The 19,796-nt window shown below is 45.2% G+C and overlaps 6 non-coding genes across 6 annotated transcripts; all 6 read right to left on the reverse strand.

Annotated features, from left to right (window-relative positions):
- Nucleotides 1-2,464: 2,464 nt before the first annotated feature.
- TRNAS-AGA (transfer RNA serine (anticodon AGA)) lies at nt 2,465-2,546 on the reverse strand. The gene has a single exon. It is a non-coding gene; the product is annotated as a tRNA-Ser (tRNA).
- Nucleotides 2,547-4,198: 1,652 nt separating this feature from the next.
- On the reverse strand, nt 4,199-4,280 carry TRNAS-AGA (transfer RNA serine (anticodon AGA)). The gene has a single exon. It is a non-coding gene; the product is annotated as a tRNA-Ser (tRNA).
- Nucleotides 4,281-7,119: 2,839 nt separating this feature from the next.
- Nucleotides 7,120-7,201, reverse strand: TRNAS-AGA (transfer RNA serine (anticodon AGA)). The gene has a single exon. It is a non-coding gene; the product is annotated as a tRNA-Ser (tRNA).
- A 1,653-nt stretch (nt 7,202-8,854) lies between these two features.
- TRNAS-AGA (transfer RNA serine (anticodon AGA)) lies at nt 8,855-8,936 on the reverse strand. Its single transcript has one exon. It is a non-coding gene; the product is annotated as a tRNA-Ser (tRNA).
- Nucleotides 8,937-11,776: 2,840 nt separating this feature from the next.
- On the reverse strand, nt 11,777-11,858 carry TRNAS-AGA (transfer RNA serine (anticodon AGA)). Its single transcript has one exon. It is a non-coding gene; the product is annotated as a tRNA-Ser (tRNA).
- Nucleotides 11,859-13,506: 1,648 nt separating this feature from the next.
- Nucleotides 13,507-13,588, reverse strand: TRNAP-AGG (transfer RNA proline (anticodon AGG)). Its single transcript has one exon. It is a non-coding gene; the product is annotated as a tRNA-Pro (tRNA).
- Nucleotides 13,589-19,796: the final 6,208 nt, after the last annotated feature.

A 19,796-nucleotide genomic window follows, 5' to 3' on the forward strand; every position in this document is an offset into this window, starting at 1 on the left:
AAGGCACACTTGTCTCACCAAATGCCGTAGAGAAACCTGATGTTTTACTCATGTTATCCTTAGTTTGTTTTTGTTAGACCTTGCATTCTTAAGGTGGCCTCAACCCTACCTTATTGCTTTTCACCTACGCATTTTGCTGTATCTTTTTGTTGGCCTTAGGACTCTGATCACTTTATCGCTACTAATCAGTGCTGAAGTGCACGTGCTTCTTCCCTAATCATGTGTGTAATTGGAGTATACCTGACTGACAGATTTAATTGGCTTGAAAGCCCCTTGTAAAGTGCTATACCATATACCCAGGGACTGATTGTGCCGCCCAAAGAAGTAGCATTTCAAACCTGTCTCCAGCCTGCTACTGCAGTGCCTGTGCTGCAGTGTACTGCCACTTCGACTTGCCATTTAAAACTACTTGCCAAGCCTTAAACTCCAATTTTATTACATATAATTAACCCCTAAGGTAGGCCCTAGGTAGTCCTAGGGGCATCATGCTATGTAAGTAAAAGGTAAGACATGTACTGTGGTAGTTTGCATGTCCTGGTAGTACCAAACAGTCTATTACATCTTTCACTACTGTGAGGTCTGCCCCTCTCATAGGTTAGCATTGGGTATTCCCTTATACTTTTTGGGGGGTAATTCCATATCAGAGAGGAGAAGCTTTATTTATTTATTGATAAATCCTATTTACTGGTAAGTTTGGATTTAACTTTACTATTTTATAAATGCCATTTTTAGAGAGTGAGCATTTCTCTGCACTTACTGCTCTATTTGCCTGAAAACCTGTCTCCAATTGACGTCTGGATTGGGCTGCGAGACAGCTACATTTGTGCATTCCCTCTAGACAGCCACAACACAGGTCACTCAACTGCAACTGCATTCTGATTGGCATGGGGGAGAGCTCCGTTCCCCCCACCGCAAATAGGTTCAAGAACGATAATTTATGTCAGTAGGTACAATATAGCTACATCTTATAATCATGTGTGTTTAAATAATTTGTCGTTAGATCGTTTAAATATTTTAAAGGATCTGTTTTTAATAGACATTTTACAAAAACAACTGGTACATTTGGTAATTCTGTAAAAGAGAAACCCAACTGCCGTGACATTGCCAACCACAATGCCGTGACTCGGATTCGAACCGAGGTTGCTGCGCCCACAACGCAGAGTACTAACCACTATACGATCACGGCGAGCTACTTGGGCTCAATAATATACAGTGACATGGAGAATTTATAATTCTGAACACTCAGGGAACTCCTGTGACAGGCTGAATGTGTTCATTGCTTCCTCATTCCATATACAAAGGCTTTGTCTCCTCAGTGGTTGATAGGCTGAAACCGTTTCCTGGCCGCCTGCTTGTGAACTGCCAGGAGTCAAAGATCACACATACACTTGTGGGCCTGTGATGGGACACCAATGCAGAGAAACACACCTGGCGCAGATCTTCTATTCTGTCTAGTAGACCTGCATCTCCCCTGTACCTCCTCAATCCATCTGTATGTGAAGCAAGAAAGAGTTAAGGAGCGGTCAATCTACACTTTTATAGGGAGGATGCTGCCAGGAGCTCCTCCCAGCTAATCACACAAACAGCAGTAAAGCAAGATAACTACACAGTTAGGGTGGACTGCATGGTTAGGTTTTTGAGGAATTATTGAAACTGACCTCAGTGACCCATGATCAGAGCTGTGGCTAATGACTGCGTGCCTAATTATGATGAAGCAAGCACCATGGCTCGTAGGGGCCCCACAACACGCTTTTCTTAGCTCATTGAATTAAAGGTTAAACCTCTGCCATGTATGAGTGGTAAAGGCTTGTTAATTTGGTTGCTTTTCCAATTCACGTCTGACAACAAGATGAAGGAACATTGGGGCATCAGAAGCTTTGGAAAGTAGCCACCAACCTCAGAGAAAGAGGGAAAAGGCAGTATGAGGTGTGGAGAAAACAGCAGCAGGTACAAGGAGCTCAAATGAGATTAATGGCGCCTAAATAGAGCAGGTAAAGGAACAGTTACAAATCTAAGAAAAGGGAAAGAAAGACTAGGAAAAAAACACTGAAAGAGCCTGTAGATAAAATTCTCTTCCTGGGAAAGCAGGCTAAGAGAAATTACACAGGGAGCAGTTAAGCTTGTAACACGGGGAGAATAGAAAAGAAAATGCAGTTTTATGAAGTGTGTTTGCCTAATCCAGCAAGCACTTTTGTTTTATTTTTCTATTTGCTTCTTTTATTGGTAAAGTACGTTTCAAGTGCATGAATGGTATGACTGAGAGAGCCAGGGTATAATAATTTGAAGTGTTTGCACCAGCGCTAATGTAGGACGAGAGTTATAGCAAAGATATGAAAGGGGTAGCGATAATAAATATGTGAAAGGGCAATATTGACACCAAAATAAGCCACCTATTTGTAAAACTGACATGGAAGAAATTCTAAAGGTTAACTTCTGAAATTGTAACCGATGTTAAAAAGTTTCTCGTTGTTGGCAGGATTCGAATCTGCACGGGGAGACCCCAATGGATTTCTAGTCCATCGCCTTAACCACTCGGCCACAACAACTGACTGTAAGTTTTGTGCAAATAATCTGTATGAAAGTTTTCAAGGTGTCCCACAGCAAATTCCTGATATTCTGCAATGCACTTTTTAAAAATAATGTTTTTTCCAGCAGGCACATTCTCTCCTAAAAACAAAAATAAGGCTACATCTTATAATCATGTGTGTTTAAATAATTTGTCGTTAGATCGTTTAAATATTTTAAAGGATCTGTTTTTAATAGACATTTTACAAAGACAACTGGTACATTTGGTAATTCTGTAAAAGAAAAACCCAACTGCCGTGACATTGCCAACCACAATGCCGTGACTCAGATTCGAACCGAGGTTGCTGCAGCCACAACACAGAGTACTAACCACTATACGATCATGGCGAGCTACTTGGGCTCAATAGCATACAGTGACATGGAGAATTTATAATTCGGAACACTCAGGGAACTCCTGTAATAGGCTGAATGTGTTCATTGCTTCCTCATTCCTTATACAAAGGCTTTGTCTCCTCAGTGGTTGATAGGCTGAAACCGTTTCCTGGCCGCCTGCTTGTGAACTGCCAGAAGTCAAAGATCACACATACACTTGTTGGCCTGTGATGGGACACCAATGCAGAGAAACACACCTGGCGCAGATCTTCTATTCTGTCTATTAGACCTGCATCTCCCCTGTACCTCCTCAAGCCATCTGTATGTGAAGCAAGAAAAAATTAAGGAGCGGTCCATCTATACTTTTATAGGGAGGATGCTGCCGTGAGCTCCTCCCAGCTAATCACACAAACAGCAGTAAAGCAAGATAACTATACAGTTAGGGGGGACTGCATGGTTAGGTTTTTGAGGAATTATTGAAACTGACCTCAGTGACCCATGATCAGAGCTGTGGCTAATGACTGCGCGCCCAATTATGATGAAGCAAGCACCATGGCTCGTAGGGGCCCCACAACACGCTTTTCTTAGCTCATTGAATTAAAGTATAAACCTCTGCCATCTATGAGTGGTAAAGGCTTGTTAATTTGGTTGCTTTTCCAATTCACGTCTGACAACAAGATGAAGGAACATTGGGGCATCAGAAGCTTTGGAAAGTAGCCACCAACCTCAGAGAAAGAGAGAAAGAGGGAAAGGCAGTATGAGGTGTGGGGAAAACAGCAGCAGGTACAAGGAGCTCAAATGAGATTAATGGCGCCTAAATAGAGCACATAAAGGAACAGTTACAAATCTAAGAAAAGGGAAAGAAAGACTAGGAAAAAAACACGGAAAGAGCCTGTAGATAAAATTCTCTTCCTGGGACAGCAGGCTAAGAGAAATTACACAGGGAGCAGTTAAGCTTGTAACACGGGGAGAATAGAAAAGAAAATGCAGTTTTATGAAGTGTGTTTGCCTAATCCAGCAAGCACTTTTATTTTATTTTTCTATTTGCTTCTTTTATTGGTAAAGTAAGTTTCAAGTGCATGAATGGTATGACTGAGAGAGCCAGGGTATAATAATTTGAAGTGTTTGCACCAGCGCTAATGTAGGACGAGAGTTATAGCAAAGATATGAAAGGGGTAGCGATAATAAATATGTGAAAGGGCAATAGTGACACCAAAATAAGCCACCTATTTATAAAACTGACATGGAAGAAATTCTAAAGGTTAACTTCTGAAATTGTAGCCGATGTTAAAAAGTTTCTCGTTGTTGGCAGGATTCGAACCTGCGCGTGGAGACCACAATGGATTTCTAGTCCATCGCCTTAACCACTCGGCCACAACAACTGACTGTAAGTTTTGTGCAAATAATCTGTATGAAAGTTTTCAAGGTGTCCCACAGCAAATTCCTGGTATTCTGCAATGCACTTTTTTAAAATAATGTATTTTTCAGCAGGCACATTCTCTCCTAAAAACAAAAATTGCATGAGTATATCTCTAGTTTGGAAAAGGATAGGCTTTCATGCATACTCTCATGTGGCACTCAAGTTTTTGGGACCCTATTGCACTCTGTTTTCGTGCTGCTTTTAGTCTATGGCCCATATTACAGAAGTCTACCATCTTTGAGTATTTGAGGCTCCTTTGTAAGTGCTTTATCTTTTTTACTTGAAGAGCTATATAATAAAGGGGTCCGGGAAAGATTGCATTTATGGAAGATAAAAGAAGGCACACTTGTCTCACCAAATGCCGTAGAGAAACCTGATGTTTTACTCATGTTATCCTTAGTTTGTTTTTGTTAGACCTTGCATTCTTAAGGTGGCCTCAACCCTACCTTATTGCTTTTCACCTACGCATTTTGCTGTATCTTTTTGTTGGCCTTAGGACTCTGATCACTTTATCGCTACTAATCAGTGCTGAAGTGCACGTGCTTCTTCCCTAATCATGTGTGTAATTGGAGTATACCTGACTGACAGATTTAATTGGCTTGAAAGCCCCTTGTAAAGTGCTATACCATATACCCAGGGACTGATTGTGCCGCCCAAAGAAGTAGCATTTCAAACCTGTCTCCAGCCTGCTACTGCAGTGCCTGTGCTGCAGTGTACTGCCACTTCGACTTGCCATTTAAAACTACTTGCCAAGCCTTAAACTCCAATTTTATTACATATAATTAACCCCTAAGGTAGGCCCTAGGTAGTCCTAGGGGCATCATGCTATGTAAGTAAAAGGTAAGACATGTACTGTGGTAGTTTGCATGTCCTGGTAGTACCAAACAGTCTATTACATCTTTCACTACTGTGAGGTCTGCCCCTCTCATAGGTTAGCATTGGGTATTCCCTTATACTTTTTGGGGGGTAATTCCATATCAGAGAGGAGAAGCTTTATTTATTTATTGATAAATCCTATTTACTGGTAAGTTTGGATTTAACTTTACTATTTTATAAATGCCATTTTTAGAGAGTGAGCATTTCTCTGCACTTACTGCTCTATTTGCCTGAAAACCTGTCTCCAATTGACGTCTGGATTGGGCTGCGAGACAGCTACATTTGTGCATTCCCTCTAGACAGCCACAACACAGGTCACTCAACTGCAACTGCATTCTGATTGGCATGGGGGAGAGCTCCGTTCCCCCCACCGTAAATAGGTTCAAGAACGATAATTTATGTCAGTAGGTACAATATAGCTACATCTTATAATCATGTGTGTTTAAATAATTTGTCGTTAGATCGTTTAAATATTTTAAAGGATCTGTTTTTAATAGACATTTTACAAAAACAACTGGTACATTTGGTAATTCTGTAAAAGAGAAACCCAACTGCCGTGACATTGCCAACCACAATGCCGTGACTCGGATTCGAACCGAGGTTGCTGCGCCCACAACGCAGAGTACTAACCACTATACGATCACGGCGAGCTACTTGGGCTCAATATTATACAGTGACATGGAGAATTTATAATTCTGAACACTCAGGGAACTCCTGTGACAGGCTGAATGTGTTCATTGCTTCCTCATTCCATATACAAAGGCTTTGTCTCCTCAGTGGTTGATAGGCTGAAACCGTTTCCTGGCCGCCTGCTTGTGAACTGCCAGGAGTCAAAGATCACACATACACTTGTGGGCCTGTGATGGGACACCAATGCAGAGAAACACACCTGGCGCAGATCTTCTATTCTGTCTAGTAGACCTGCATCTCCCCTGTACCTCCTCAAGCCATCTGTATGTGAAGCAAGAAAGAGTTAAGGAGCGGTCAATCTACACTTTTATAGGGAGGATGCTGCCAGGAGCTCCTCCCAGCTAATCACACAAACAGCAGTAAAGCAAGATAACTACACAGTTAGGGTGGACTGCATGGTTAGGTTTTTGAGGAATTATTGAAACTGACCTCAGTGACCCATGATCAGAGCTGTGGCTAATGACTGCGTGCCTAATTATGATGAAGCAAGCACCATGGCTCGTAGGGGCCCCACAACACGCTTTTCTTAGCTCATTGAATTAAAGGTTAAACCTCTGCCATGTATGAGTGGTAAAGGCTTGTTAATTTGGTTGCTTTTCCAATTCACGTCTGACAACAAGATGAAGGAACATTGGGGCATCAGAAGCTTTGGAAAGTAGCCACCAACCTCAGAGAAAGAGGGAAAAGGCAGTATGAGGTGTGGAGAAAACAGCAGCAGGTACAAGGAGCTCAAATGAGATTAATGGCGCCTAAATAGAGCAGGTAAAGGAACAGTTACAAATCTAAGAAAAGGGAAAGAAAGACTAGGAAAAAAACACTGAAAGAGCCTGTAGATAAAATTCTCTTCCTGGGAAAGCAGGCTAAGAGAAATTACACAGGGAGCAGTTAAGCTTGTAACACGGGGAGAATAGAAAAGAAAATGCAGTTTTATGAAGTGTGTTTGCCTAATCCAGCAAGCACTTTTGTTTTATTTTTCTATTTGCTTCTTTTATTGGTAAAGTACATTTCAAGTGCATGAATGGTATGACTGAGAGAGCCAGGGTATAATAATTTGAAGTGTTTGCACCAGCGCTAATGTAGGACGAGAGTTATAGCAAAGATATGAAAGGGGTAGCGATAATAAATATGTGAAAGGGCAATATTGACACCAAAATAAGCCACCTATTTGTAAAACTGACATGGAAGAAATTCTAAAGGTTAACTTCTGAAATTGTAACCGATGTTAAAAAGTTTCTCGTTGTTGGCAGGATTCGAATCTGCACGGGGAGACCCCAATGGATTTCTAGTCCATCGCCTTAACCACTCAGCCACAAAAACTGACTGTAAGTTTTGTGCAAATAATCTGTATGAAAGTTTTCAAGGTGTCCCACAGCAAATTCCTGATATTCTGCAATGCACTTTTTAAAAATAATGTTTTTTCCAGCAGGCACATTCTCTCCTAAAAACAAAAATAAGGCTACATCTTATAATCATGTGTGTTTAAATAATTTGTCGTTAGATCGTTTAAATATTTTAAAGGATCTGTTTTTAATAGACATTTTACAAAAACAACTGGTACATTTGGTAATTCTGTAAAAGAAAAACCCAACTGCCGTGACATTGCCAACCACAATGCCGTGACTCAGATTCGAACCGAGGTTGCTGCAGCCACAACACAGAGTACTAACCACTATACGATCATGGCGAGCTACTTGGGCTCAATAGCATACAGTGACATGGAGAATTTATAATTCGGAACACTCAGGGAACTCCTGTGATAGGCTGAATGTGTTCATTGCTTCCTCATTCCTTATACAAAGGCTTTGTCTCCTCAGTGGTTGATAGGCTGAAACCGTTTCCTGGCCGCCTGCTTGTGAACTGCCAGAAGTCAAAGATCACACATACACTTGTGGGCCTGTGATGGGACACCAATGCAGAGAAACACACCTGGCGCAGACCTTCTATTCTGTCTAGTAGACCTGCATCTCCCCTGTACCTCCTCAAGCCATCTGTATGTGAAGCAAGAAAGAGTTAAGGAGCGGTCCATCTACACTTTTATAGGGAGGATGCTGCCGTGAGCTCCTCCCAGCTAATCACACAAACAGCAGTAAAGCAAGATAACTACACAGTTAGAGGGGACTGCATGGTTAGGTTTTTGAGGAATTATTGAAACTGACCTCAGTGACCCATGATCAGAGCTGTGGCTAATGACTGCGTGCCTATTTATGATGAAGCAAGCACCATGGCTCGTAGGGGCCCCACAACACGCTTTTCTTAGCTCATTGAATTAAAGTATAAACCTCTGCCATATATGAGTGGTAAAGGCTTGTTAATTTGGTTGCTTTTCCAATTCACGTCTGACAACAAGATGAAGGAACATTGGGGCATCAGAAGCTTTGGAAAGTAGCCACCAACCTCTGAGAAAGAGAGAAAGAGGGAAAAGGCAGTGTGAGGTGTGGAGAAAACAGCAGAAGGTACAAGGAGCTCAAATGAGATTAATGGCGCCTAAATAGAGCACGTAAAGGAACAGTTACAAATCTAAGAAAAGGGAAAGAAAGACTAGGAAAAAAACACGGAAAGAGCCTGTAGATAAAATTCTCTTCCTGGGACAGCAGGCTAAGAGAAATTACACAGGGAGCAGTTAAGCTTGTAACACGGGGAGAATAGAAAAGAAAATGCAGTTTTATGAAGTGTGTTTGCATAATCCAGCAAGCACTTTTGTTTTATTTTTCTATTTGCTTCTTTTATTGGTAAAGTATGTTTCAGGTGCATAAATGGTATGACTGAGAGAGCCAGGGTATAATAATTTGAAGTGTTTGCACCAGCGTTAATGTTGGACGAGAGTTATAGCAAAGATATGAAAGGGGTAGCGATAATAAATATGTGAAAGGGCAATAGTGACACCAAAATAAGCCACCTATTTATAAAACTGACATGGAAGAAATTCTAAAGGTTAACTTCTGAAATTGTAGCCAATGTTAAAATGTTTCTCGTTGTTGGCAAGATTCGAACCAGCGCGGGGAGACCCCAATGGATTTCTAGTCCATCGCCTTAACCACTCGGCCACAACAACTGACTGTAAGTTATGTGCAAATAATCTGTATGAAAGTTTTCAAGGTGTCCCACAGCAAATTCCAGGTATTCTGCAATGCATTTTTTAAAATAATGTTTTTTTCAGCAGGCACATTCTCTCCTAAAAACAAAAATTGCATGAGTATATCTCTAGTTCGGAAAAGGATAGGCTTTCATGCATACTCTCATGTGGCACTCAAGTTTTTGGGACCCTATAGCACTCTGTTTTCGTGCTGCTTTTAGTCTATGGCCCATATTACGGAAGTCTACCATCTTTGAGTATTTGAGGCTCCTTTGTAAGTGCTTTATCTTTTTTACTTGAAGAGCTATATAATAAAGGGGTCGGGGAAAGATTGCATTTATGGAAGATAAAAGAAGGCACACTTGTCTCACCAAATACTGTAGAGAAACCTGATGTTTTACTCATGTTATCCTTAGTTTGTTTTTGTTAGACCTTGCATTCTTAAGGTTGCCTCAACCCTACCTTATTGCTTTTCACCTACGCATTTTGCTGTATCTTTTTGTTGGCCTTAGGACTCTGATCACTTTATCGCTACTAATCAGTGCTGAAGAAGTGCACGCGCTTCTTCCCTAATCATGTGTGTAATTGTAAGTAATTTACTTAAAAGCCCCTTGTAAAGTGGTATACCATATACCCAGGGACTGATTGTGCCGCCCAAAGAAGTAGCATTTCAAACCTGTCTCAAGCCTGCTACTGCAGTGCCTGTGCTGCAGTGTACTGCCACTTCAACTTGCCATTTAAAACTACTTGCCAAGCCTTAAACTCCAATTTTATTACATATAATTAACCCCTAAGGTAGGCCCTAGGTAGTCCTAGGGGCATCATGCTATGTAAGTAAAAGGTAAGACATGTACTGTGGTAGTTTGCATGTCCTGGTAGTACCAAACAGTCTATTACATTTTTCACTACTGTGAGGTCTGCCCCTCTCATAGGTTAGCATTGGGTATTCCCTTATACTTTTTGGGGGGTAATTCCATATCAGAGAGGAGAAGCTTTATTTATTTATTGATAAATCCTATTTACTGGTGAGGTTGGATTTAACTTTATTATTTTATAAATGCCATTTTTAGAGAGTGAGCATTTCTCTGCACTTACTGCTCTATTTGCCTGAAAACCTGTCTCCAATTGACGTCTGGATTGGGCTGCGAGACAGCTACATTTGTGCATTCCCTCTAGACAGCCACAACACAGGTCACTCAACTGCAACTGCATTCATCTGCATTCTGATTGGCATGGGGGAGAGCTCCATTCCCCCCACCGCAAATAGGTTCAAGAACGATAATTTATGTCAGTAGGTACAATATAGCTACATCTTATAATCATGTGTGTTTAAATAATTTGTCGTTAGATCATTTAAATATTTTAAAGGATCTGTTTTTAATAGACATTTTACAAAAACAACTGGTACATTTGGTAATTCTGTAAAAGAAAAACCCAACTGCCGTGACATTGCCAACCACAATGCCGTGACTCGGATTCGAACCGAGGTTGCTGCGGCCACAACGCAGAGTACTAACCACTATACGATCACGGAAAGCTACTTGGGCTCACTAACATACAGTGACATGGAGAATTTATAATTCGGAACACTCAGGGAACTCCTGTGATAGGCTGAATGTGTTCATTGATTCCTCATTCCTTATACAAAGGCTTTGTCTCCTCAGTGGTTAATAGGCTAAAACCGTTTCCTGGCCGCCTGCTTGTGAACTGCCAGGAGTCAAAGATCACACATACACTTGTGGGCCTGTGATGGGACACCAATGCAGAGAAACACACCTGGCACAGATCTTCTATTCTGTCTATTAGACCTGCATCTCCCCTGTACCTCCTCAGCCATCTGTATGTGAAGCAAGAAAGAGTTAAGGAGCGGTCCATCTACACTTTTATAGGGAGGATGCTGCCGTGAGCTCCTCCCAGCTAATCACACAAACAGCAGTAAAGCAAGATAACTACACAGTTAGGGGGGACTGCATGGTTAGGTTTTTGAGGAATTATTGAAACTGACCTCAGTGACCCATGATCAGAGCTGTGGCTAATGACTGCGTGCCTAATTATGATGAAGCAAGCACCATGGCTCGTAGGGGCCCCACAACACGCTTTTCTTAGCTCATTGAATTAAAGTATAAACCTATGCCATGTATGAGTGGTAAAGGCTTGTTAATTTGGTTGCTTTTCCAATTCACGTCTGACAACAAGATGAAGGAACATTGGGGCATCAGAAGCTTTGGAAAGTAGCCACCAACCTCAGAGAAAGAGAGAAAGAGGGAAAAGGCAGTATGAGGTGTGGAGAAAACAGCAGCAGGTACAAAGAGCTCAAATGAGATTAATGGCGCCTAAATAGAGCACGTAAAGGAACAGTTACAAATCTAAGAAAAGGGAAAGAAAGACTAGGAAAAAAACACGGAAAGAGCCTGTAGATAAAATTCTCTTCCAGGGACAGCAGGCTAAGAGAAATTACACAGGGAGCAGTTAAGCTTGTAACACGGGGAGAATAGAAAAGAAAATGCAGTTTTATGAAGTGTGTTTGCCTAATCAAGCAAGCACTTTTGTTTTATTTTTCTATTTGCTTCTTTTATTGGTAAAGTACGTTTCAAGTGCATGAATGGTATGACTGAGAGACCCAGGGTATAATAATTTGAAGTGTTTGCACCAGCGCTAATGTAGGACGAGAGTTATAGCAAAGATATGAAAGGGGTAGCGATAATAAATATGTGAAAGGGCAATATTGACACCAAAATAAGCCACCTATTTGTAAAACTGACATGGTAGAAATTCTAAAGGTTAACTTCTGAAATTGTAACCGATGTTAAAAAGTTTCTCGTTGTTGGCAGGATTCGAACCTGCGCGGGGAGACCCCAATGGATTTCTAGTCCATCGCCTTAACCACTCGGCCACAACAACTGACTGTAAGTTTTGTGCAAATAATCTGTATGAAAGTTTTCAAGGTGTCCCACAGCAAATTCCTGATATTCTGCAATGCACTTTTTAAAAATAATGTTTTTTTCAGCAGGCACATTCTCTCCTAAAAACAAAAATAAGGCTACATCTTATAATCATGTGTGTTTAAATAATTTGTCAATAGATCGTTTAAATATTTTAAAGGATCTGTTTTTAATAGACACAAAAACAACTGGTACATTTGGTAATTCTGTAAAAGAAAAACCCAACTGCCGCGACATTGCCAACCTCAATGCCGTGACTCGTATTCGAACCGAGGTTGCTGCGGCCACAACGCAGAGTACTAACCACTATACGATCACAGCAAGCTACTTGGGCTCAATAACATACAGTGACATGGAGAATTTATAATTTGAAACACTCAGGGAACTCCTGTGATAGGCTGAATGTGTTCATTGCTTCCTCATTCCTTATACAAAGGCTTTGTCTCCTCAGTGGTTGATAGGCTGAAACCGTTTCCTGGCCGCCTGCTTGTGAACTGCCAGAAGTCAAAGATCACACATACACTTGTGGGCCTGTGATGGGAGACCAATGCAGAGAAACACACCTGGCGCAGATCTTCTATTCTGTCTATTAGACCTGCATCTCCCCTGCACCTCCTCAAGCCATCTGTATGTGAAGCAAGGAAAAGTTAAGGAGCGGTCCATCTACACTTTTATAGGGAGGATGCTGCCGTGAGCTCCTCCCAGCTAATCACACAAACAGCAGTAAAGCAAGATAACTACACAGTTAGGGGGGACTGCATGGTTAGGTTTTTGAGGAATTATTGAAACTGACCTCAGTGACCCTTGATCAGAGCTGTGGCTAATGACTGCGTGCCCAATTATGATGAAGCAAGCACCATGGCTCGTAGGGGCCCCACAACACGCTTTTCTTAGCTCATTGAATTAAAGTATAAACCTCTGCCATGTATGAGTGGTAAAGGCTTGTTAATTTGGTTGCTTTTCCAATTCACGTCTGACAACAAGATGAAGGAACATTGGGGCATCAGAAGCTTTGGAAAGTAGCCACCAACCTCAGAGAAAGAGAGAAAGAGGGAAAAGGCAGTATGAGGTGTGGAGAAAACAGCAGCAGGTACAAGGAGCTCAAATGAGATTAATGGCGCCTAAATAGAGCACATAAAGGAACAGTTAGAAATCTAAGAAAAGGGAAAGAAAGACTAGGAAAAAAACACGGAAAGAGCCTGTAGATAAAATTCTCTTCCTGGGACAGCAGGCTAAGAGAAATTACACAGGGAGCAGTTAAGATTGTAACACGGGGAGAATAGAAAAGAAAATGCAGTTTTATGAAGTGTGTTTGCCTAATCCAGCAAGCACTTTTGTTTTATTTTTCTATTTGCTTCTTTTATTGGTAAAGTAAGTTTCAAGTGCATGAATGGTATGACTGAGAGAGCCAGGGTATAATAATTTGAAGTGTTTGCACCAGCGCTAATGTAGGACGAGAGTTATAGCAAAGATATGAAAGGGGTAGCGATAATAAATATGTGAAAGGGCAATAGTGACACCAAAATAAGCCACCTATTTATAAAACTGACATGGAAGAAATTCTAAAGGTTAACTTCTGAAATTGTAGCCGATGTTAAAAAGTTTCTCATTGTTGGCAGGATTCGAACCTGCGCGGGGAGACCCCAACGGATTCCTAGTCCATCGCCTTAACCACTCGGCCACAACAACTGACTGTAATTTGTGTGCAAATAATCTGTATGAAAGTTTTCAAGGTGTCCCACAGCAAATTCCTGGTATTCTGCAATGCACTTTTTAAAAATAATGTTTTTTTCAGCAGGCACATTCTCTCCTAAAAACAAAAATTGCATGAGTATATGTAGGCGGGGGTGAAGGGACGACCAAGGCACCAGGTGTAGAGGGCAATGCAGGCTTTATTTTCAAAGAGCTTTTATAGACAAAAGTCCTTCTCCGTCTCTGTGTCAGGCGGTCACGGGATGGCGCTCCGGGCTCCGTGGTGGTGTTCTTGTCTTTACTGGGATTCTGTTCGGTCTTGGTCTTGGGGAAGAGTAGGGGAATCCAGGCCAGCTCATCCACATGAAAGAAACCAGAAATAAGGGATGGCGTTAGGTCAGGTTCTACCCAGAGCTGCACCTTGAGGGCCGGGGTAGTGAGGAAAACCCTTGTGGATAGTGCTTAGACACAGCGCTCTTTACTCAGTGCACGGTGAGCGTAGGTGGGGATAGGAGGTGAGGGACAGGGTCGGAAAGGGGGAATGGAGGGGGGGGAAAGGTCACACAACGGGGAGGCAACAAACAAGGGCTTTTTACACTTCTTTAAACGTGAGCCCTCCGGCTCCCCACCCAGGCTGCCCAACGCCGCCGTACCTGTGACAGCCACACTCCTCCCTCGGGAGTGTGGCACGGCGGGTCACGGGGTCGTTGGCCTCCTGGCTCTCCTTCTGCTCTCCCGGCCTCTCCTCGATCTCCTTTCAGGTTCTCCGCTCCTTCTCCGTCCTCGTCTCCGCTCTTCGTCGCCTTCTCTCCCTCCTTCCGCTCTCCCGGGGTGTAAACACACCCTCCGTACAGTACTTCCTGGTTTTTGGCCATTCCGGCCGGGATGACGTCGTTAGGGGGCGGGGCTTCCTCTTCGGAAGCATAGGTCCAGTTAAAGGGGCAGCTGCTGTCGTCGGGTGCGTCTATGTCGTCTTGCTTGTTTCTCCACGGGTCAGTCTGTAATGGACAAGGGGTTGCAGGGTCAGCGGGGCGCGGACACCACCAATCCCCCTGAGACAGCCCACCTCCCGCTCCCCCGTTACATTCCTCCCCACCGGGATTCGACCGCTCGGGTAGAATAGGGATACGGGAAAGAAAGTCCGCATTCCCGTTGTGGATACCTTTCCTATGTACAACAGTGAAGGCAAATGGCTGCAGAAACAAAAACCACCTGAGGATCCTAGTGTTCTGCGAACGGTTTCTCTGCATCCACTGTAATGGGGCATGATCAGAATACAGGGTGAAGGCTTTACCCTCCAAGTAATATCGAAGCTTGTCCACCGCCCACCGTATTGCCAAGCATTCCTTCTCTACTGTGGGGTACTTCTGTTCCCTTGGATGTAGTTTTCTGCTCACATACAAGATAGGGTGTTCGAGTCCGTCAGCTCCTTCCTGGGACAACACCGCACCTAAGCCAGTGTCGGAGGCGTCGGTGGCCAGGGAAAAGGGCTTCTCAAAGTCTGGAGAAATCAAGATGGGGCTCGAAGTGATCGCCTCCTTCAGGGCTTGGAAGGCCCTACAAGACACCTCCGAGGGGGGGCTGGGTAAGGAGTTCCTTACATGTTTTTGTAGTAAGTCCGTCAAAGGGGAAGAGGTGGCCGCGAAGTTTGGGATAAAAAGTCTATAGTACCCGATAAGCCCCAGAAAAGCCCTTAAGTCTCTTTTGGTCGCAGGGAACGGCGTCTTGGTAATGGCTTTGATCTTTTCTTCTTGTGGGGCTATCACGCCATTCCCCAACATGAACCCCAGATACTTCACTTTGGAAAAGGCTGCTCTAGATTTCCTGGCGTTTACGTGTAGTCCGGCCGATTGCAGGGCCCGAAGGACTTCGGTCACATGGCCCAGGTGTTCCCCCCAGGTGTTGCTAAAGACTACTATGTCGTCCAGATAGACCGAGCTATACTCGGTATGTGGGGCCAACACAGAGTTCATCAACCTCTGAAAAGTGGCGGGGGCACCGTGTAACCCGAAAGGGAGCACGTTAAATTCGAACAGCCCGTCTTCTGTGGCGAAGGCCGTTTTGTGCCTATCCCCCTCCCGCAGAGGCACCTGCCAATACCCTTTTGTCAGGTCAAATGTTGTGATATAGTGAGCTTCCCCTATTCGCTCAATCAGCTCGTCCACTCTCGGGATGGGAAAGGCGTCAAAGGAAGAAATCGAATTTAATGCTCTAAAGTCCATACAAAAACGGGTTGACCCGTCGGGTTTGGGGACCATAACAATGGGGGATGACCAGCTGCTCTTTGAGGGTCTGATGACTCCTAGCCTTAGCATGTCCTGTACCTCCCTTCTTACGTCGGCCCGTTTGGCTGCAGGAATGCGATATGCTTTCTGCTTGATGATCTGTCCCTCTTTGGTGTGTATTTGATGTTCTGCCATGTGGGTACACCCGGGGGTGTCAGAGAACAAAGGGGAAAAGGGACGTACAGCTTCCATCAATTCTTGTTTTTTTTCAGCGGTTATTTCAGGGTTCACCGGAAGGTGTTCCAAGGTCGTCTCCTGCCTGCTGGAAGGAAGGACCAAATTGGCGGGGCTGGGGGGTGGTCCTATCCATTTCTTTAGAAGATTGATGTGGAAGGTTTGTCTCCTGGAGGGTGACAGTTGCAACCTATATGTAGTGCGCCCGATGGTCTCCACTACCTTAAACGGACCCTTCCACTCGCTCCTGAACTTTTGGGTGGACGATGGTAAGAGCACCAGTGCCCAATCCCCTATCCGTAAGGTTCGCCATTTTTTTCCCTTATTGTACTGAAACCTTTGGTTGGTTTGTGCTTTTTCTAGATTGGAATATGCTAGGTCTCTTAGCTTGCCCAGGCGGGACCTCAACTGTTGTGTGTATTCCAGTAGGGATCGTTGCTCCGCGGCCTCCTCCCCCTCCCAGGCTTCTCTGGTGATTTCTAGTAGAGACCTAGGCTGGCGACCGTATAGGAGCTCGAATGGCGAAAACCCCAGGCTACTCTGGACTTGGGATCTCACAACATAAAGGGCCAGAGGTAACACCCTATCCCAATCCTTTGTCTCTGTGCTCAGCATTTTTTTTAAGGTTGTTTTCAGTGTGCGGTTATACCGCTCAACGAGGCCGTCTGTTTGGGGATGGTATGCGGAAGTCCGGATGTGCCGAAGGTCCAGCAGCTTGCATACTTCTGTCATCATCCTTGAAACGAACGGGGTCCCTTGATCCGTTAGGATCTCCCTCGGAAACCCAACCCGGGAGAACAGCTCCACCAGTTTGTCTGCCACATTCTTGGTAGTGGGCGCACTGAGGGGAAAAGCCTCCGGGAACCTGGTGTTGTAGTCAACCACTACCAAGGCATAAGTGTTTCCTCTAGAGGTGCGGGGTAAGGGTCCAATGAGATCCATCCCCACCCTTTCCCAGGGGTTGCCAATGACGGGTAACGGTTGGAGGGGAACGGCAGGGGGTCTAGTAAGGTTCTTCTTCTGGCATACCTCACACTGTCTACAATATGCTTCCGCTTCTTTGTAGATTCCTGGCCAGTAGAACAGGCGTAGGATGTTTTGAGTTGTTTTCTCAGCTCCGCTATGCCCTGCGGTTAAGTGGGTGTGGGCATAGAACAGGATCTGTTCCCTGCAGTCTTTCGGAACCACGAGTTGTCTGTGTTCCCCAGCCTTCCCTTCTCTATACAGGAGGTCCTTTTCGATCAGAAACCGGGGGTACCCCGTTGTGGGGTTGTTTTGGGCCACATGTGCCACTTCCCACGCATTCAGGAGGGTGGGATCGTTGGCCTGGGCGAACTTGAAACCCCTATCGAGGGCCCAGGGTTCTATCGACAGGTATGCTCCTGCCGGACTATCTTGCAGTTCCCTCTTGAACAAGGACAGGAAGTCTGGGTTATCTACGCCTATGATCAACTCCTCGGGCAAAGTACCCACTACACCCACCTTTACCAAGCACGGCTCTCTACCCTTCGGGTGTAATGTAATGCATGCCAAGGGGTAGGGCTTCACATCCCCGTGCACACATCTGATGTGTACTATGCCTTGGTGTCTGTATTGGGTGGGGTGCAGCAGCCTCTCCTGGATGACAGATTGTCTACAACCAGAGTCCAGAAGGGCTCTCACTTTTTTCTGATTAACCAGGACGCTTACATAGAAGGAGGGTCCCATTTCGGCGGTGTACATCACTGCTTTCGGTATGTATCCAACCTCCATGGGTTCTTCTGTTGTTCGTCTATGTGGGCACATCCGAGCTATGTGCCCCCAGTCCCCGCACTCAAAGCATTGCGGCCCTTTCATGGTGGGTTGTTCCAGTCGGAAAGGTCGAGGTCTGAGAGGCTCAGGGATCGTCTTCTTTTTGTCTGGTTTTTGTGGGGGCGCACTGGCCTTACTGCCTTTGTCCGTATCCCAAGGGAATGATCGGGGAGCGGCCCTGGTGTAGTTGGCTGCCATCTCGATGGCCTGAGCGGCCGTTAACCCCGGATGCTGTCGCAACCACCTCTGTGTGCCATATGGTAAGGCCTCCATGAATTGTTCCAGTATTATACTGGTCATGACTTCGTCCTTGCTTCTGCTACCAGGTCTCAGCCATTTCTCGGCTGCCATCTTAATTCTCAAGTACAGAGTTTTGGGGTTCTCTCCTGCGTTCCCCTTCTCTTTCCTGAACCTGAGCCGGTAGGCCTCTGCATCCATCCCTAAGTGGTCCAGTATCACTTCCTTGACCTCATTATAGGACGCGGTGCCGGAGTGGTTGGCTACCTGATAGGCCGTTTGGGCCTCGCTAGTCAGTAGAGGAGCCAAAAAGAAGGGCCATTTCTCCTCGGCCCACCCACAAGCCCTTGCTGCCCGTTCAAAATTGAGTAGAAATGCATCGGGGTCTTCCCCCGCCACGTATTTTTGAAGCGCCACTCCAGTCGGGTGTGGTCCTATGGGTCTTCTATCCGTAGGTAGTACAGCGCCGGGGGCCTGTACCGTCTTTTGAATACTGTCCATCTGTTGAGACATTGTAGTGCGGAAGAGCTCCCTGTCAGCGTCCGCTGTGTTAATCTGTTGGCTCACGGCCCATTCCAGCTTCTGTTGCCCTTCTATGAGAGTCTGGATCACCTGGTCCATCGCCATGGTCGGGTTTGTAGGGGGAGATCCCACTTCTGACACCAGTGTAGGCGGGGGTGAAGGGACGACCAAGGCACCAGGTGTAGAGGGCAATGCAGGCTTTATTTTCAAAGAGCTTTTATAGACAAAAGTCCTTCTCCGTCTCTGTGTCAGGCGGTCACGGGATGGCGCTCCGGGCTCCGTGGTGGTGTTCTTGTCTTTACTGGGATTCTGTTCGGTCTTGGTCTTGGGGAAGAGTAGGGGAATCCAGGCCAGCTCATCCACATGAAAGAAACCAGAAATAAGGGATGGCGTTAGGTCAGGTTCTACCCAGAGCTGCACCTTGAGGGCCGGGGTAGTGAGGAAAACCCTTGTGGATAGTGCTTAGACACAGCGCTCTTTACTCAGTGCACGGTGAGCGTAGGTGGGGATAGGAGGTGAGGGACAGGGTCGGAAAGGGGGAATGGAGGGGGGGGAAAGGTCACACAACGGGGAGGCAACAAACAAGGGCTTTTTACACTTCTTTAAACGTGAGCCCTCCGGCTCCCCACCCAGGCTGCCCAATGCCGCCGTACCTGTGACAGCCACACTCCTCCCTCGGGAGTGTGGCACGGCGGGTCACGGGGTCGTTGGCCTCCTGGCTCTCCTTCTGCTCTCCCGGCCTCTCCTCGATCTCCTTTCAGGTTCTCCGCTCCTTCTCCGTCCTCGTCTCCGCTCTTCGTCGCCTTCTCTCCCTCCTTCCGCTCTCCCGGGGTGTAAACACACCCTCCGTACAGTACTTCCTGGTTTTTGGCCATTCCGGCCGGGATGACGTCGTTAGGGGGCGGGGCTTCCTCTTCGGAAGCATAGGTCCAGTTAAAGGGGCAGCTGCTGTCGTCGGGTGCGTCTATGTCGTCTTGCTTGTTTCTCCACGGGTCAGTCTGTAATGGACAAGGGGTTGCAGGGTCAGCGGGGCGCGGACACCACCAATCCCCCTGAGACAGCCCACCTCCCGCTCCCCCGTTACAGTATATCTCTAGTTTGGAAAAGGATAGGCTTTCATGCATACTCTCATGTGGCACTCAAGTTTTTTGGACCCTATTGCACTCTGTTTTCGTGCTGCTTTTAGTCTATGGCCC

Source organism: Lissotriton helveticus, chromosome 12 (assembly GCF_964261635.1).
Source record: "Lissotriton helveticus chromosome 12, aLisHel1.1, whole genome shotgun sequence".
In the NCBI taxonomy this organism is placed as follows: domain Eukaryota; kingdom Metazoa; phylum Chordata; class Amphibia; order Caudata; family Salamandridae; genus Lissotriton; species Lissotriton helveticus.